Raw genomic sequence first — 9,499 nt, 5'->3', positions numbered from 1 at the left:
TGGTGGCAGCAGCAGTATTCCCCATAGTCATCCTGCAAAAGAGCATGATTCCAGGAATCTGCACAAGATAGTTCCCCCTTATAAGGAGGGGGATGACATTAACAAGTGGTTTGCTGCACTTGAGAGGGCCTGTGTTGTACAGGATGTCCCTCAAAGGCAGTGGGCTGCTATCCTATGGCTATCATTTAGTGGAAAAGGTAGGGATAGGCTCCTTACTGTGAAAGAAAATGATGCCAATAATTTCCAAGTTCTTAAGAATGCACTCCTGGATGGTTATGGCTTAACCACTGAACAGTACAGGATAAAGTTCAGAGAGACCAAAAAGGAGTCTTCACAAGACTGGGTTGATTTCATTGACCATTCAGTGAAGGCCTTGGAGGGGTGGTTACATGGCAGTAAAGTTACTGATTATGAAAGCCTGTATAACACAATCCTGAGAGAGCATATACTTAATAATTGTGTGTCTGATTTGTTGCACCAGTACCTGGTAGACTCTGATCTGACCTCTCCCCAAGAATTGGGAAAGAAGGCAGACAAATGGGTCAGAACAAGGGTGAACAGAAAAGTTCATACAGGGGGTGACAAAGATGGCAATAAGAAGAAAGATGGTGAAAAATCTCAAGATAAGCATGGGGATAAGGGTAAAACCAAAGATCCCACTTCAAATCTTAAACACTCTTCAGAGGGTGGGGATAAAACAAATTCTTCCTCTTCTTCCCAACCTGCACACATTAAAAAGCCTTGGTGCTTTGTGTGTAAAAACAGAGGCCATAGGCCAGGGGATAAGTCCTGTCCAGGTAAACCCCCTGAGCCTACCACCACTAATACATCAAGCTCTAGTGCCCCTAGCAGTAGTGGTACTAGTGGTGGGACTGCTGGCAACAGTCAAGCAAAGGGTGTAGTTGGGTTCACTTATGGGTCCATAGTGGAAACTGATGTAATCAGTCCCAAGACAGTTTCTGTCACACCTAGTGGCATTGGCCTTGCCACACTGGCTGCTTGTCCCCTTACAATGGATAAGTACAGGCAGACAGTTTCAATAAATGGTGTTGAGGCCTTGGCCTACAGGGACACAGGTGCCAGTTTCACTTTGGTGACTGAAAACCTAGTGCCTCCTGAACAACACATCATTGGACAACAGTATAAGATTATTGATGTCCATAACTCCACTAAGTTTCTTCCCTTAGCTATAATTCAGTTTAGTTGGGGTGGAGTTACTGGCCCTAAGCAGGTGGTGGTATCACCTAGCTTACCTGTAGACTGTCTCTTAGGTAATGACCTAGAGGCCTCAGGTTGGGCTGATGTAGAGTTTTATGCCCATGCAGCCATGCTGGGCATCCCTGAGGAATTGTTCCCTCTCATTTCAAGTGAAATGAAAAAGCAAAGGAGAGAAGGCCTGAAAACTCAGGATCCCTCTCCATCAACAGGTAAAGAGGGTATCACAGTATCCCCTAACCACCCTACCATTCAGGATACCATTCCTGTGGTGGGAGAAACCTCTCCTGGGGTGGCACCTGTTCCAAGGGAATCATCAGCTGGCAAAGCTGGACTCCCTGAGGTGGAAGTACCTCTCTGTGGGATAACTAACATTGGTGAGAAAAACAGCACCATTTTAGTTAACATGGAGCATCCCTCCAACCCTCCCAGAGAAACTTTAGTGCAGAAACCCTGCACTACCTCACAACACTTAGGACAGCATCCCTGCCCTAGTGTGGAGCTCATAGGACAGCATCCCTGCCCTGCTCCAACTCAAGAGAAACAGCATCCCTGTTCTCTCTTCCAGCCAGATGGACAAAGTTTTTGCCCAGCTATGGCTTTTCTGAGACAGCATCCCTGTCTGGCATTTCCATCACTACAAATAGGTTCAGTGGACAATTCCCACTGCTCTAAACTAAAACTTACTGATAGAAACTCTGAAAATATATCTTCACATTGTTGCTTAGCTAAAAAACTTCAAACAGGGTGGTTTACATCCCCACAGGGAAGTAACCATATAGTGGATGATAAAGGGAGTAACCAGTCTATTGCAGAGCTACTCTCTACTTATCACCACTTAGACAATAAAGTCTCAACTGGCCAAAGTTAGCCTTATTGTCCTTCGTTTGGGGGGGGGTTGTGTGAGAAGGTAGCCTCTTTCTAGCCTTGTTACCCCCACTTTTGGCCTGTTTGTGAGTGTATGCCAGGGTGTTTTGTCACTGTTTTCACTGTCTCACTGGGAACCTGATAGCCAGGCCTCAGTGCTCATAGTGAAAACACCATGTTTTCAGTATGGTTGTTATGTGTCACTGGGATCCTGCTTGTCAGGACCCCAGTGCTCATAGGTTTGTGGCCTATATGTATGTGTCACTGGGACCCTGTCACACAGGGCCCCAGTGCTCATAGGCGTGCATGTATATGTTCCCTGTGTGGTGCCTAACTGTCTCACTGAGGCTCTGCTAACCAGAACCTCAGTGGTTATGCTCTCTCATTACTTTCAAATTGTCACTAACAGGCTAGTGACCAATTTTACCAATTTACATTGGCTTACTGGAACACCCTTATAATTCCCTAGTATATGGTACTGAGGTACCCCGGGTATTGGGGTTCCAGGAGATCCCTATGGGCTGCAGCATTTCTTTTGCCACCCATAGGGAGCTCTGACAATTCTTACACAGGCCTGCCACTGCAGCCTGAGTGAAATAACGTCCACGTTATTTCACAGCCATTTTACACTGCACTTAAGTAACTTATAAGTCACCTATATGTCTAACCTTTACCTGGTAAAGGTTAGGTGCAAAGTTACTTAGTGTGTGGGCACCCTGGCACTAGCCAAGGTGCCCCCACATTGTTCAGAGCCAATTCACTGAACTTTGTGAGTGCGGGGACACCATTACACGCGTGCACTACATATAGGTCACTACCTATATGTAGCTTCACCATGGTAACTCCGAATATGGCCATGTAACATGTCTATGATCATGGAATTGCCCCCTCTATGCCATCCTGGCATTGTTGGTACAATTCCATGATCCCAGTGGTCTGTAGCACAGACCCTGGTACTGTCAGACTGCCCTTCCTGGGGTTTCTCTGCAGCTGCTGCTGCTGCCAACCCCTCAGACAGGCAGCTGCCCTCCTGGGGTCCAGCCAGGCCTGGCCCAGGATGGCAGAACAAAGAACTTCCTCTGAGAGAGGGTGTGACACCCTCTCCCTTTGGAAAATGGTGTGAAGGCAGGGGAGGAGTAGCCTCCCCCAGCCTCTGGAAATGCTTTGTTGGGCACAGATGTACCCAATTCTGCATAAGCCAGTCTACACCGGTTCAGGGACCCCTTAGCCCCTGCTCTGGCGCGAAACTGGACAAAGGAAAGGGGAGTGACCACTCCCCTGACCTGCACCTCCCCTGGGAGGTGTCCAGAGCTCCTCCAGTGTGCTCCAGACCTCTGCCATCTTGGAAACAGAGGTGCTGCTGGCACACTGGACTGCTCTGAGTGGCCAGTGCCACCAGGTGACGTCAGAGACTCCTGCTGATAGGCTCCTTCAGGTGTTAGTAGCCTTTCCTCTCTCCTAGGTAGCCAAACCCTCTTTTCTGGCTATTTAGGGTCTCTGTCTCTGGGGAAACTTCAGATAACGAATGCATGAGCTCAGCCGAGTTCCTCTGCATCTCCCTCTTCACCTTCTGATAAGGAATCGACCGCTGACCGCGCTGGAAGCCTGCAAACCTGCAACATAGTAGCAAAGATGACTACTGCAACTCTGTAACGCTGATCCTGCCGCCTTCTCGACTGTTTTCCTGCTTGTGCATGCTGTGGGGGTAGTCTGCCTCCTCTCTGCACCAGAAGCTCCGAAGAAATCTCCCGTGGGTCGACGGAATCTTCCCCCTGCAACCGCAGGCACCAAAAAGCTGCATTTCCGGTCCCTTGGGTCTCCTCTCAGCACGACGAGCGAGGTCCCTCGAATCCAGCGACACCGTCCAAGTGACCCCCACAGTCCAGTGACTCTTCAGCCCAAATTTGGTGGAGGTAAGTCCTTGCCTCACCTCGCTGGGCTGCATTGCTGGGAACCGCGACTTTGCAAGCTACTCCGGCCCCTGTGCACTTCCGGCGGAAATCCTTCGTGCACAGCCAAGCCTGGGTCCACGGCACTCTAACCTGCATTGCACGACTTTCTAAGTTGGTCTCCGGCGACGTGGGACTCCTTTGTGCAACTTCGGCGAGCACCGTTTCACGCATCCTCGTAGTGCCTATTTCTGGCACTTCTCCGGGTGCTACCTGCTTCAGTGAGGGCTCTTTGTCTTGCTCGACGTCCCCTCTCTCTTCAGGTCCAATTTGCGACCTCCTGGTCCCTCCTGGGCCCCAGCAGCGTCCAAAAACGCCAAACGCACGATTTGCGTGTAGCAAGGCTTGTTGGCGTCCATCCGGCGGAAAAACACTTCTGCACGACTCTCCAAGGCGTGGGGGATCCATCCTCCAAAGGGGAAGTCTCTAGCCCTTGTCGTTCCTGCAGTATTCACAGTTCTTCAGCCTAGTAAGAGCTTCTTTGCACCAACCGCTGGCATTTCTTGGGCATCTGCCCATCTCCGAGTTGCTTGTGACTTTTGGACTTGGTCCCCTTGTTCCACAGGTACCCTCAGTCAGGAATCCATCGTTGTTGCATTGCTGATTTGTGTTTTCCTTGCATTTTCCCTCTAACACGACTATTTTGTCCTTAGGGGAACTTTGGTGCACTTTGCACTCACTTTTCAGGGTCTTGGGGAGGGTTATTTTGCTAACTCTCACTATTTTCTAATAGTCCCAGCGACCCTCTACAAGGTCACATAGGTTTGGGGTCCATTCGTGGTTCGCATTCCACTTCTGGAGTATATGGTTTGTGTTGCCCCTATCCCTATGTTTCCCCATTGCATCCTATTGTAACTATACATTGTTTGCACTGTTTTCTAAGACTATACTGCATATTTTTGCTATTGTGTATATATATCTTGTGTATATTTCCTATCCTCTCACTGAGGGTACACTCTAAGATACTTTGGCATATTGTCATAAAAATAAAGTACCTTTATTTTTAGTATAACTGTGTATTGTGTTTTCTTATGATATTGTGCATATGACACTAGGTGGTACTGTAGTAGCTTCACACGTCTCCTAGTTCAGCCTAAGCTGCTCTGCTAAGCTACCATTATCTATCAGCCTAAGCTGCTAGACACCCTATACACTAATAAGGGATAACTGGGCCTGGTGCAAGGTGCAAGTACCCCTTGGTACTCACTACAAGCCAGTCCAGCCTCCTACAGAGCCCCCTTGAAGTTACTTCACAGGGAGTGCAGGGGTCCGAGGTTAGATTTGTTTATTCACCCGGGGGGGGGGGGGCAGTAATGGAGAGCCCGGTGGGGGCCGTCTCAGCACCTGCTTCCTAGAACTGTCAGTGCTGAGCTCCGGCAGGACCCGGCTCACTTAAAGCCCTGTATGTATTTATTAACACATGTCTGACTCGTTGTGTCTGCACATGTGTGATGTGAAGCGCTGCTAAGGAAGGCGCTATAAATGAAACACTCGTGAGAGGGCCCCTGTGGACAGATCCGGGTCACTGTTAGAGGGTGATGTTCAGTAAATCATTGAAGAGCCCCAGTAAAGATTGCTGTGGGGTACATATTCTTGGGGAGAGAACCCCAGCCCCACTGTAGGGGTCAGGCTCGCTCGCTGTGCACCCTACGGGGGGCTGCCAGGGATGCTTTGGGGTCCCAGTCCGGCCGCGCCCACAGCCTGCGGCTCCCCCAGCCTTTGCACCCAGATTGTGGGAGGTTGGTCCTTCACTACCAAGGCTCCCTCTCTGAACCACCTCAGACTGATCCCAGGACGAGGGAAGGCGGGGGGGCCTCAGCAGACGCTCAGACCAAGGACGTCTGGAAGAGTTTTGGGCCCTGGGCCAAGCATATTTTGGGGGCCCTTGTTTAAAGCAGCTTTGAACTTATAATCCAGATTCATCACTTTCAGTTATGGTTGTTGCATGAAACACAAACCCAAAATGTATTTGCAAAATGTTTGTAATAGACTCGCACACATGACCCACGCTAAAAATACATTTAAGGAAACCCACATTTAAAGGAATGTATTAAAGAATGATTCAAGGTCACCAGGGCAGGTTTCTTTGCAGAACGGAGCTGGCGCTGTCAGGGCCCTTGGAGGTCCGGAGCCCTGGGCCGGGGCGCTATCAGGGCCCCTTGAAGGTCCGGCGCCCTGGGCAGGGGCGCTATCAGGCCCCCTTGGAGGTCCGGCGCCCTGGGCAGGGGCGCTGTCAGGGCCCCTTGAAGGTCCGGAGCCCTGGGCAGGGGCGCTATCAGGGCCCCTTGGAGGTCCGGAGCCCTGGGCCGGGGCGCTATCAGGGCCCCTTGAAGGTCCGGAGCCCTGGGCCGGGGCGCTATCGGGGCCCCTTGAAGGTCCGGCGCCCTGGGCAGGGGCGCTGTCAGGGCCCCTTGAAGGTCCGGAGCCCTGGGCAGGGGCGCTATCAGGGCCCCTTGGAGGTCCGGAGCCCTGGGCCGGGGCGCTATCAGGGCCCCTTGAAGGTCCGGAGCCCTGGGCCGGGGCGCTGTCAGGGGCCCTTGAAGGTCCGGCGCCCTGGGCAGGGGCGCTATCAGGCCCCCTTGAAGGTCCGGAGCCCTGGGCAGGGGCGCTATCAGGGCCCCTTGGAGGTCCGGAGCCCTGGGCCGGGGCGCTATCAGGCCCCCTTGGAGGTCCGGAGCCCTGGGCCGGGGCGCTGTCAGGCCTCCGTGGAGGTCCGGAGCCCTGGGCCGGGGCGCTATCAGGGCCCCTTGGAGGTCCGGAGCCCTGGGCAGGGGCGCTATCAGGGCCCCTTGGAGTTCCGGAGCCCTGGGCCGGGGCGCTATCAGGGCCCCTTGGAGGTCCGGAGCCCTGGGCCGGGGCGCTATCAGGGCCCCTTGAAGGTCCGGAGCCCTGGGCCGGGGCGCTGTCAGGGGCCCTTGAAGGTCCGGCGCCCTGGGCAGGGGCGCTATCAGGCCCCCTTGAAGGTCCGGAGCCCTGGGCAGGGGCGCTATCAGGGCCCCTTGGAGGTCCGGAGCCCTGGGCCGGGGCGCTATCAGGCCCCCTTGGAGGTCCGGAGCCCTGGGCCGGGGCGCTGTCAGGCCCCCGTGGAGGTCCGGCGCCCTGGGCAGGGGCGCTGTCAGGGCCCCTTGAAGGTCCGGAGCCCTGGGCAGGGGCACTATCAGGGCCCCTTGAAGGTCCGGCGCCCTGGGCAGGGGCGCTGTCAGGGCCCCTTGAAGGTCCGGAGCCCTGGGCAGGGGCACTATCAGGGCCCCTTGAAGGTCAGGCGCCCTGGGCAGGGGCGCTATCAGGGCCCCTTGGAGGTCCGGAGCCCTGGGCCGGGGCGCTATCGGGGCCCCTTGAAGGTCCGGAGCCCTGGGCAGGGGCGCTATCAGGGCCCCTTGAAGGTCCGGCGCCCTGGGCAGGGGCGCTATCAGGGCCCCTTGGAGGTCCGGCGCCCTGGGCAGGGGCGCTATCAGGGCCCCTTGGAGGTCCGGAGCCCTGGGCAGGGGCGCTGTCAGGGGCCCTTGAAGGTCCGGAGCCCTGGGCAGGGGCACTATCAGGGCCCCTTGAAGGTCAGGCGCCCTGGGCAGGGGCGCTATCAGGGCCCCTTGGAGGTCCGGCGCCCTGGGCAGGGGCGCTATCAGGGCCCCTTGGAGGTCCGGCGCCCTGGGCAGGGGCGCTATCAGGGCCCCTTGGAGGTCCGGAGCCCTGGGCAGGGGCGCTGTCAGGGGCCCTTGAAGGTCCGGAGCCCTGGGCAGGGGCGCTGTCAGGGCCCCTTGAAGGTCCGGCGCCCTGGGCAGGGGCGCTATCAGGGCCCCTTGGAGTTCCGGAGCCCTGGGCCGGGGCGCTATCAGGGCCCCTTGGAGGTCCGGCGCCCTGGGCAGGGGCGCTGTCAGGGCCCCTTGAAGGTCCGGCGCCCTGGGCAGGGGCGCTATCAGGGCCCCTTGGAGTTCCGGAGCCCTGGGCCGGGGCGCTATCAGGGCCCCTTGGAGGTCCGGAGCCCTGGGCAGGGGCGCTATCAGGGCCCCTTGGAGGTCCGGCGCCCTGGGCAGGGGCGCTATCAGGGCCCCTTGGAGGTCCGGCGCCCTGGGCAGGGGCGCTATCAGGGCCCCTTGGAGGTCCGGAGCCCTGGGCAGGGGCGCTGTCAGGGGCCCTTGAAGGTCCGGAGCCCTGGGCAGGGGCACTATCAGGGCCCCTTGAAGGTCAGGCGCCCTGGGCAGGGGCGCTATCAGGGCCCCTTGGAGGTCCGGCGCCCTGGGCAGGGGCGCTATCAGGGCCCCTTGGAGGTCCGGCGCCCTGGGCAGGGGCGCTATCAGGGCCCCTTGGAGGTCCGGAGCCCTGGGCAGGGGCGCTGTCAGGGGCCCTTGAAGGTCCGGAGCCCTGGGCAGGGGCGCTGTCAGGGCCCCTTGAAGGTCCGGCGCCCTGGGCAGGGGCGCTATCAGGGCCCCTTGGAGTTCCGGAGCCCTGGGCCGGGGCGCTATCAGGGCCCCTTGGAGGTCCGGCGCCCTGGGCAGGGGCGCTGTCAGGGCCCCTTGAAGGTCCGGCGCCCTGGGCAGGGGCGCTATCAGGGCCCCTTGGAGTTCCGGAGCCCTGGGCCGGGGCGCTATCAGGGCCCCTTGGAGGTCCGGAGCCCTGGGCAGGGGCGCTATCAGGGCCCCTTGGAGGTCCGGCGCCCTGGGCAGGGGCGCTATCAGGGCCCCTTGGAGGTCCGGCGCCCTGGGCAGGGGCACACCCTCCCAGGCCTTGAGGCGTCTCGGGGTCAGACCGTGTAAGTCTCTCCTCCGCCGGCCCTGGAGGCAGCATCAACCCATCTGGGGCTTTCTGCACTCCAGCTCCTCCTGCAGTACTCAAAGGGGCCACGAGGGGGCAGAAGGGCACAACAAACGCACAGAGACAAATCCATCAATGACCCAGGGAGACGGAACTACAAGTGTCGCGGATCACACTGGTTGTGCACCGGGGAGGCTGGGATCAGAGGCCCAGTCTCCGGGATTTAAAACTTTCCCTTTCATTTCACCAACCTCTGGGGGTATAAGAACTGACGTCACCAGCTTCATAACTAGACCTAAGCCAGAGAGGGGACATATGACCGACCTGTGTGAGATCACCCCGTGTTATCCACCAGTCTGTGCTGGGAACAGGAGGCAGCTCGGGGTGCAGAGTTACTCTAACACACACCACGCCCCCCAGCCCCCCGGGATTCACACCTGCATCTACTTCTTACACAGGATAAGACGCCCAGGGAGCCATGTAGGAAAGTACCATCTTTCTTGGCAAGTTACCCCTAGTTTCTGCCTGCTTGTCAGTGTGTTTTGCCTGTCTCACTGGGATCCTGCTGGTTAGGACCCCACAGCTCATAGTTTGCAGCCTAATGTGTGTGTTGTCAGTAGTGCTCACCTGTCTCACTGAGGCTCTGCTAACCAGTAGTCCAGTAGTTATACTCTCTCTACTTAGCAAATTAGTCACTATAGTTTAGTGACTTCATATTC

Source organism: Pleurodeles waltl, chromosome 8, assembly GCF_031143425.1.
Source record: "Pleurodeles waltl isolate 20211129_DDA chromosome 8, aPleWal1.hap1.20221129, whole genome shotgun sequence".
In the NCBI taxonomy this organism is placed as follows: domain Eukaryota; kingdom Metazoa; phylum Chordata; class Amphibia; order Caudata; family Salamandridae; genus Pleurodeles; species Pleurodeles waltl.
This window is presented reverse-complemented; position numbering follows the sequence as displayed.